The 7763-nt window shown below is 53.8% G+C and overlaps 1 protein-coding gene across 4 annotated transcripts in view; it reads right to left on the minus strand.

Moving 5' to 3' along the window:
* RNF152 (ring finger protein 152) overlaps positions 1-3500 on the minus strand; it is a 47033-nt gene extending 43533 nt beyond the window's left edge. For 2 of the 4 annotated variants that reach the window (XM_072853147.1, XM_072853148.1), the window contains exon 1: positions 3019-3222. The gene's annotated coding sequence lies outside the window, so the exon portion shown is untranslated. Of the gene's footprint in view, positions 1-2829; positions 3223-3410 lie in introns of those variants that run through there. The other 2 variants (XM_072853146.1, XM_072853145.1) reach the window with 2 other exon arrangements.
* Between the last annotated feature and the right edge of the window lie 4263 nt (positions 3501-7763).

Raw genomic sequence — 7763 nt, forward strand, 5'->3', positions numbered from 1 at the left:
AGCCCATGCTGCTGGCGCTCGGCCACCTGCACCAAGCGGGTGCCTTTGAGGCAGGGGTCGACTCTGCTGCGGTCGGACCAGCAACCGCTGAGCCCTCGCCAGCCCAGGATTTGGGGAGCTGCTGCACAATTAGCGTGCGCTGATGAGGGCTGCAAGAGTTTCCTCTAATGCCGCTCGGTTCAACAGACTGTGCTACAGAGCTACATCAGTTCAAGGGCTCCTCTGCTCCCTTCGCAGAGCCCAGCACAGCAGCAGAAAACCTATTCCTGTAGAAAATAGCATCAGTGAAGCAAGCGGGCAACTCTGGACAGACTCAGAAACAGCTGTGGAATTTCTCTGTAAGAGCTGCTTACTGTAAAGGGGAGGAAAGTCCAGCCTCCCACCTCACTTCCAGCCCTCCCACCCACCAGACAGGGGCAAAGCATAAGAAGAGGAGAGAATTTAAGGCATGCCAGGATCCCAGGCTCTGGGAATTAGTTTCCCACATTCTCCACAAAATGAGAGCACTCACGCCCAAAATCTACCGCCTTGAACTCAAATTGAACACCATTTACTCAGCTGAATAACCACACTCAAGCCAGTGGAATTACTTGCCTGAATAACTTGATGCAGGGCAGGGCTGCAGAACTGACTGACAAATAAATACAGGTATACAGAAGGCAATGTAGGACCACCCTTTTAAAAGGCTGGTGCTCTAGGCCAGGTCCCAAAGTCAACAGCCATGTGGTCAAAACCATAAATCACCGGGTCTTTGGTAGAGTCACACCAACTGATCAGGGCATCATCTAGGTCACACACATCACTCTAGACCTGTATCCTCCAGGCACCATCAACTGATTGGAGTCACAGTCTGAAAAATATTTCACTGACTTAGAAAACTAAATTCCACTCAAAAGGATGGCTTGAGCATTTAAGAGTATAAGCTTCATTAGCTTCCAGCAAGACTTCAGGTCCCAAGTGCAGACTAATCCTCCATTAAACTCCAGCAGAGAAGCACCACTGCTCCTACTCTGTAGGTCTTGGTCCTAAGCAAGGTCAGCTCTTCTGCACTGAACCCAAACACGATATGGCATTTGTTCTCTGCACCATGCAAGTAAAATGAGTGTGCAGTTCACACCCTGGAAAGCTTACGAGAAGCAGCTTAAAACCCGTGCATGCAAGCTTGCTTGTGTGTATCCCTCTTTAATTTCACTGGGACAACACGCATGACTAGAGTTAAAACTGTGCTGAAGCCTCCATCAGACTGTGGCCGATGGAGCTCCTGCTCCAGTTCATCGAGGGGTCAAGGTGAGAAGCCTGAACTGGAGCCAGAACCAGGTACGAGAATAACTTACCCAGAGATTTTGGCAAAGCTGGAGGCCCAAGTGAGTCACCTGGGGAAGGGTGACCAGCGCCCAGAAGCACCTACCTGCCCGTTCCCTGCGCACTCTGCTAAACCATCTCTGGATGAGCAGCTCGTTCGGAGTTACTGCACTTGCATGTCTAACTCAAACACACTGTATTAAGGCCGAAATAATAATACTTATTGTCCTGCTGGCATTTCTAATCTGGATATTCCAGTGCTCCCAAGGAGACTTCATAACACGCGTATAAAACTTCCATCAGGTGTGGCCCAACCAACTTTCCTCCCCCCAGACAAGCAGCAGAAAACAAACATCTTTTTAATTTGTCTTCACATACCTGGCAAGCTGTCCAAACCCTCTGACAGACCTTACAGGTTTGAACCAGAGGTTCGGGCTTTTTAACCAGACTGCCAACAGAAGGTGTGCGCGGCGGGAATTTTCCACAGAGCCCCGTCCCGAGAGCCACGGACACACCAGTGCCACCAGTGCCACAGCACAAGGCTGTCCCAGCATCCTAGTCCTCGGCCAGGGCTACTTTTACGTTTCGACTTTCGTGCAATTAACAAGAAGCTGAAATCCAGCCGCGCACCGTTAGGTAGCCAAGAATAGCGTTTCCAGCAGGAGGTTTTTTCCTCAATTGCTATTATCATCATCCCATGAGCTCTGCATTAGTTCAGACTCGGTGGGCACGTCAAAAAGGCCCGAGACCCCAGCCTGGATACACAAAGGCTAAAAACAGGACCTTCGTATACATCAGAAGTTGGAAGGTTACAAATATTTGCCAACGGCCTCAGTCAGACCCAAAACCTAACCAAATCTGTAGCAAAAGAAAGTATCTCCGAAACGTCCTATCAAAAACCCCAACAAACCACGGACCGTATCGGTGAGAAGGCGGAAAAGAGTTTCAGCGCGGAAACAAGAACAGAGGAATTACTATGTTTAATTAATGGGACCTTATCAAAAGCCTGTTTGCGTTCGCCTTTTTTTTTTTCGGCACCTATCACACAAACACACACCCTTACAGCCTCCCCGGCTAAGAGCCCGGTGCACACATCTGAAGCGTATCCACAACGCCGAAGAGGCAGAGAGCTGCCTCCCAGGAAGCCCCTCCGCCGGACGGCATGTCGGAACAAAGCCCTCGGCTGAGGGATGTCGGCAGCGCTCGTAAATCGCGGTTTTGCCGCTCGACCTCAGCCGGGAGGCAGCGCCCAACGCCGGGACAAACTCTGAACGCTGCCACTGCGCAGAGCGGGGATCCTACCTGGGCAGGGGGCTCCACGCCCCTCCTCTTGTCCGGTTAAAGGAATTAAAGCCGTTTTCTAAAAACCCAGCGAGATGCCTAGCACTTAATGACAACACCGAGGTACCGCATACCTTCTCCGCTAACTGCCAGCATAAGGGGGGGGCGGGGCGGGGGATCAACCAAAAAAAGACCGACCCCCAACCCAAACCCAACACCAAACCGCCAACAAACAAAGGACCCCACCAGAACCCCGTCCGCAAGTTCTCTGGAGGTACTTGCTCACGAAGCACGGGGATAACCCTCCTCCGCTCGAAACAGCGCCGATGCGATGCAGGCGCAGCCCTGCCGGGCTTCAAAGTAACCTTCGCGCCCCGCCACCCTCCCGGGACGCGGCGGGGAGCGGGCAGCCCCGCGCACGTTTCGGCGGATCACCTGGACCTCGCATCGCGCCCGGCTTCGCCCTCCCCGCAGGGGGCCGGGCGCCGCGGGGGGAGCGCCGGGCGGCGGCGGCGGAGCCGGGAAGCGGCGGAGCCCTGCTGTGCCCGCAGCCGGCCGTGCGCGGCGGGGCCGGGCAGGGCGGGCGGTTACGAAACCCGCGTCTCCCCCTCGCCCAGGCGGGAGGGAGGGAGGGAGGGAGGGAGGGAGGCGTGCCGGGGGGCATCCGCGCCCGCGGCGGCCCCGCTCCCCGCCGCCGCGCCGGGAAGGGGAGCAGGGAAAGGCTCCCCCGCCGCCCTATCTACCGCACACGAGCATCGCCCGCCGCCCCCCCCGAGGGGGCCGGCCGGGAGGCGAGCCCCGCCGGCGGGGAGCGGTCGCCCACTGACCTTGCCGCCATCCGCCGCCGCCGTGCCTGCCCGCGGGGTGGCAGCCCCGCGCCCGCCGCCGCAGCCGGCGCCCTCGCCCCGGCAGCCGGCGCCGCCCCCCGTCCCCCCCCGCCCCGCCGGCGTGCGGGGCCGAGGCGGGGCCGAGGCGGCGGGGAGCGCCGGGGCCGCCCCGGACCCCGGTGCGCCCCACCCCACCCCGGGCCGGCCGCGGCTGCCCGGCGGCGGGGCGGGACGGGAGCGGACGGGAGCCCCCCGCCGCCCCGGGCGGGGCGAGGCGAGGCGAGGCGGCAGCTCGGGGCGTCCCGCTCGTCCCCGCAGCAGCGCGGGCGGCGGCAGCCGCGGGCACCCCGGCGCTGCCCGGCCCCGCCAGCGGGGAGAGGGGAGATGCGGCGCTCGGGGGCTCCTCGGTGCTTGGGAGGGCTCTGCGGTTGGGTTTAACACGCAGCTTCTTCTGCCTCGGGGCGCAGGGCGGGGGACAACCGCACCGGAGCCTGTCCCGCTCGGCGCGGCTGGCAGAGCCGCGCGTCCTGCGCAGCCACCAAAGCTGCCTCCGCTGCCTCCGAGGTACAGGGGGCTGTTACAGACCCCACGCAAGGCAGGTTCTCGGGCTCAAGTAGCTGGTGCCTTTAGCCTTGAAGACCTTCAATCCCAGCTGGAGGCTTAGAGCTGTAGTACTGGTGCACATCAAAGTAATAGGTGCGTGTGGCAGGTTGTCTTACCATAGCAGACCCAGGGCTGGGCTAGGGATTAAGGCCTCCCTTTTATGCATTGCACCAAGGCCTATGTCTGCTACTGAGCACGGGACCGCAGACTCGTTTCTGCGCTGCCTGCAGAGAAAACAATCCTATTTACATCAGCGGTAGAAGAAAAAATGTATATGTCCCTCCTAGTGTCTCACATGGGATCAGTAATGGCAAGCAGGAAGAGCTACAAATGGCAAGGGCAGACAAGCGTCTTTCCACTCCTCGTTGCCTCGTCTTTCTGCAGAGCCAGTGTTGTTTTGGGGCAAACAGTTGCCAGTGGTGTGAAAGCAGACCTGCAGGTTATCCGGGTGCTGGTTTTGGTTCGAACAGCCCTCTCCTCCCCAGCTCCTACAGCTCCGCACTGAAGGCACTGACTGCGGAGGAGTAAAACCTCAGTAATCAGCAAAATAAATAATTTTCGCAAAAGTCTACTTCGTTTCCTCCCCTTCCTCCTCCCCCTCTCCTCTGCAACGGGGCTAATTGCAGAGCAGGGTCTCCAGCAAGCTGGGCTTACCACTGGGGAGTCTATAGTGCATTCACTAGTACAACTCCAGGTTCTGCCATAAATATTTAAAACTGAATTGCCACTCTCGGAATGAACGTTCAAAGCAGATTTTCATGTCCTACAGTGTTTCTTGGTTCAAACCTTCCTAGTCAAATAATTGAGGTAAGTCAGGAGAAGTCAAATAGGCCAAATTCACCCACCAGTTTGGGTCCGGTTCCCCCCTCATGTCTGCCTCCAAAGTATTAGTCACATCCCTGACCTCTCAAGACATATTTTACACTGCAAACATCATTTTAGCACATGCAGCTGACTTCCGCTTCTCCGCTGAGAGGCTAGAAGGACCGTGCGAAAGATTCTGCTGCTCCCCGCTTCCCCCACTACCACCTGGCTGACTCATCTGAAGAGCAAATGCCCCAGTTTCTTCTCTCCAGGCTTCCCATAGCTGGGCAGCGGTTGGGGGCCGCCTGACATCCCCCCCTCCGCTCTCAGGGATGGGCCGTGACCCATGGCACCTGCTGTGACCCACGGCACCTGCTGTGACCCACGCCTTCCCACCCCAGCCGCTCAAGGTTCTCCAGGCTTTGTTCAGAAAAAACCTTTGAGATGCTGGGGAGGGGGGATGCATGGTTGTTTTTACAATTTAAGGAGATCCTTACGCCAAAGTCACATCGAGTATTTGTGTAACATCCTGTTTTTGAAGAGACGCGCCAAGTTTGGGAGGCACAGCTCCTTACGTGCCTCTGTGTGCCAAGTCCCTACCATTCCCTGGATCAGTTCCCCCCTTTTCCTCCTTAGAAAACAAGTGGCAGCTAATGCCCACGAGTAGTGCTATGATACCAGATCTCCATGGACACAAGAGAAGAAAATTCATTACAAAATGGAAACAAATGTCCCTCCGACTAAGCGCCGGCCACCACTGCTGCAAATGATGTCCGCCAAAGAGGCCAGGGACTACACTGTTGTAGAGAAAGATAACCTGCTCGCTGAGATGGGTCCTGCAAGGCAGTGTTGAAGAGCATTGGCATGATGACTTTGTTAATTATATGGCTATTATTGCTGCTGTGGTTTTATCATTGCAGCAGAGTTTAAAGAGCCCAGCTGAGAGTAAGACAGCCCCTTACACCCCCATCCGGGTTAGGTGGGCAGCAAAGAATTAAGCATTTCTGCTCCTGCGTGCAAATACAAGGTCCTGCTCCTGGAGGGGCTAGTGCACACGCTTAGATTTTAGCATCTGACTCCCTCTACTGAATGGATTAAAGTTAACGTATGCGCGCAGCTCCTGGCAGAAGCGCTGCCAGAGAGATGCTACAGAGAAAGGGAAGGGGAAAGGAAGCGTAATTACTCCCAGGAGGATTCGTGCAGTGCTGCCGCTGTCTCCCAGGCTGCACCTGTTATGAGAAGAAGAGTCTTTAAATCTCTAGGGAAGGAATCTTGAAAAGTTCCCAGCAATAGGCTTGAAATAAAGGAAGGGAAATAGATTTCAGCTTCAGATTGCTCCACACAGTTTATTTTGATAAAACTCTTTTCACCAGGACGCAGATTTGTAAAAGGCAGCAAGTTCTTTGGCACTGCCCTTTTCAGCGCCTACCGGATAAAAACAGCGTAAAAAGGCTCATCCAGGCCAGGGGCGTGGAAGGACAGACAGAAGGACAGCCCCACGCTCTGCCCTGCAAAGGCAGCTGTGCTCTGCTGCCCTTTGCTATTCTCTCACCGGTTTGGTTGGATGAAGGGACCTTTTTTTTTCCCATTGCTCTCAGCAAATTGCTCTCAGACACGTTCACTCAAGCACAGCTCGTACTGGGGAGGTGGAGTCCCCCATCATTCACAGAGATAATAGCAGTAATCCCTACAAGTGCTGGGATAGCGCTGAGATACCATAACAAAGGTAACTAACTCCTCATTTCTCCCTTACAATCACCTGAGGGACCTCCAATAGGCAATATATTTATAAGACCTCAGTGTCAAACTTTCAACTCCAGGAGCGAGTCACCAAATAATCATAAAACCGAATTGGAGCTTGCGAGCATTTTAAAAATAATCAGTACATAGGGGATCCATTCCTTTTGGTTTGTGAGCCCACAGTGGAGACTTAAATCATATTCCCAAGGTTTATGCTGTTACTAAGAGGCCTAGGAACTTTTTTTAGCCTAGTTTCCTAGAGAAACAAAGTTTATATCATCATGCTGTGTGCGTATCTTCCTGCCTTCCTGTTTTCCTTCAGCTGCTTTTGAAACCATTGGCCAAGCTGTCAGAGGAGGAGAAATCAGGGACAGTAATGTCCCTACTTTTTTTTTTCTTTTTTAAATCACTAATGGGGCAGAGGAAAGAAACTTCTTTGACCCCCTCCAAGCAAGAGGCAGGGAGAGCTCAGCTCTTCTCCGTTCAGTCCGGCAGCCAGCAAGCACACATGCGTGAGACAGCAGTACCTAACCAAATTTCATAATATCCCCTGCTCACGTAACATCTTTCAATGGAAAAAAATGAAGACTTCTACGGTCTCAGATGTCTGGGACCAATGGGAAAAAATTACATTCACCATTAAAATTGCTACTGAGTCAGGGCCTGTCAAACTTCACGCCTTGCAGAAAAGCTTCGCTGAAGGCTGTTGCCTAAAACTGCGAGGCAAAAGTACAGCCCATACAGATTTAAAAGGCATCATCAGTGGAAACGGGTTCAAGCCCCACTGATCACAGGTAATTGTCACTCCTCATATTGATACCCTGTGATAAAATTGCGATGAACATTTTGGCTCATCAAAATCTGACAGGCTCGTGCACATTCCCTTGTTCTCTTCCATAAAACACTGCTTTATTACATGCTTTAAAATAGTCACCAGAGTGAGTATTTTTACAGATTGCTAACCTGAAAATGGGCATGTAAAGAGGCTGCATATTTGCGGTAACTCAGTTTAAGAAATTTATTCGAACCCCCAGTCTCTCTCTCTCAAAAAAAACCCAGAATCTCTAGTTAGGAGGGGAGCCTTCGGCCCTGTGCTAACATTAAAGGCTTATGAGAAGATGGTCAATGTGCTTAGCATAGAAGAGCAACAAATTCTGTATTCACCTGTATGCCATTCAGCCCACTTTTTGTCCTTGGGTTGGGTAC

This window comes from Ciconia boyciana, chromosome 2 (assembly GCF_034638445.1).
Source record: "Ciconia boyciana chromosome 2, ASM3463844v1, whole genome shotgun sequence".
NCBI lineage: Eukaryota > Metazoa > Chordata > Aves > Ciconiiformes > Ciconiidae > Ciconia > Ciconia boyciana.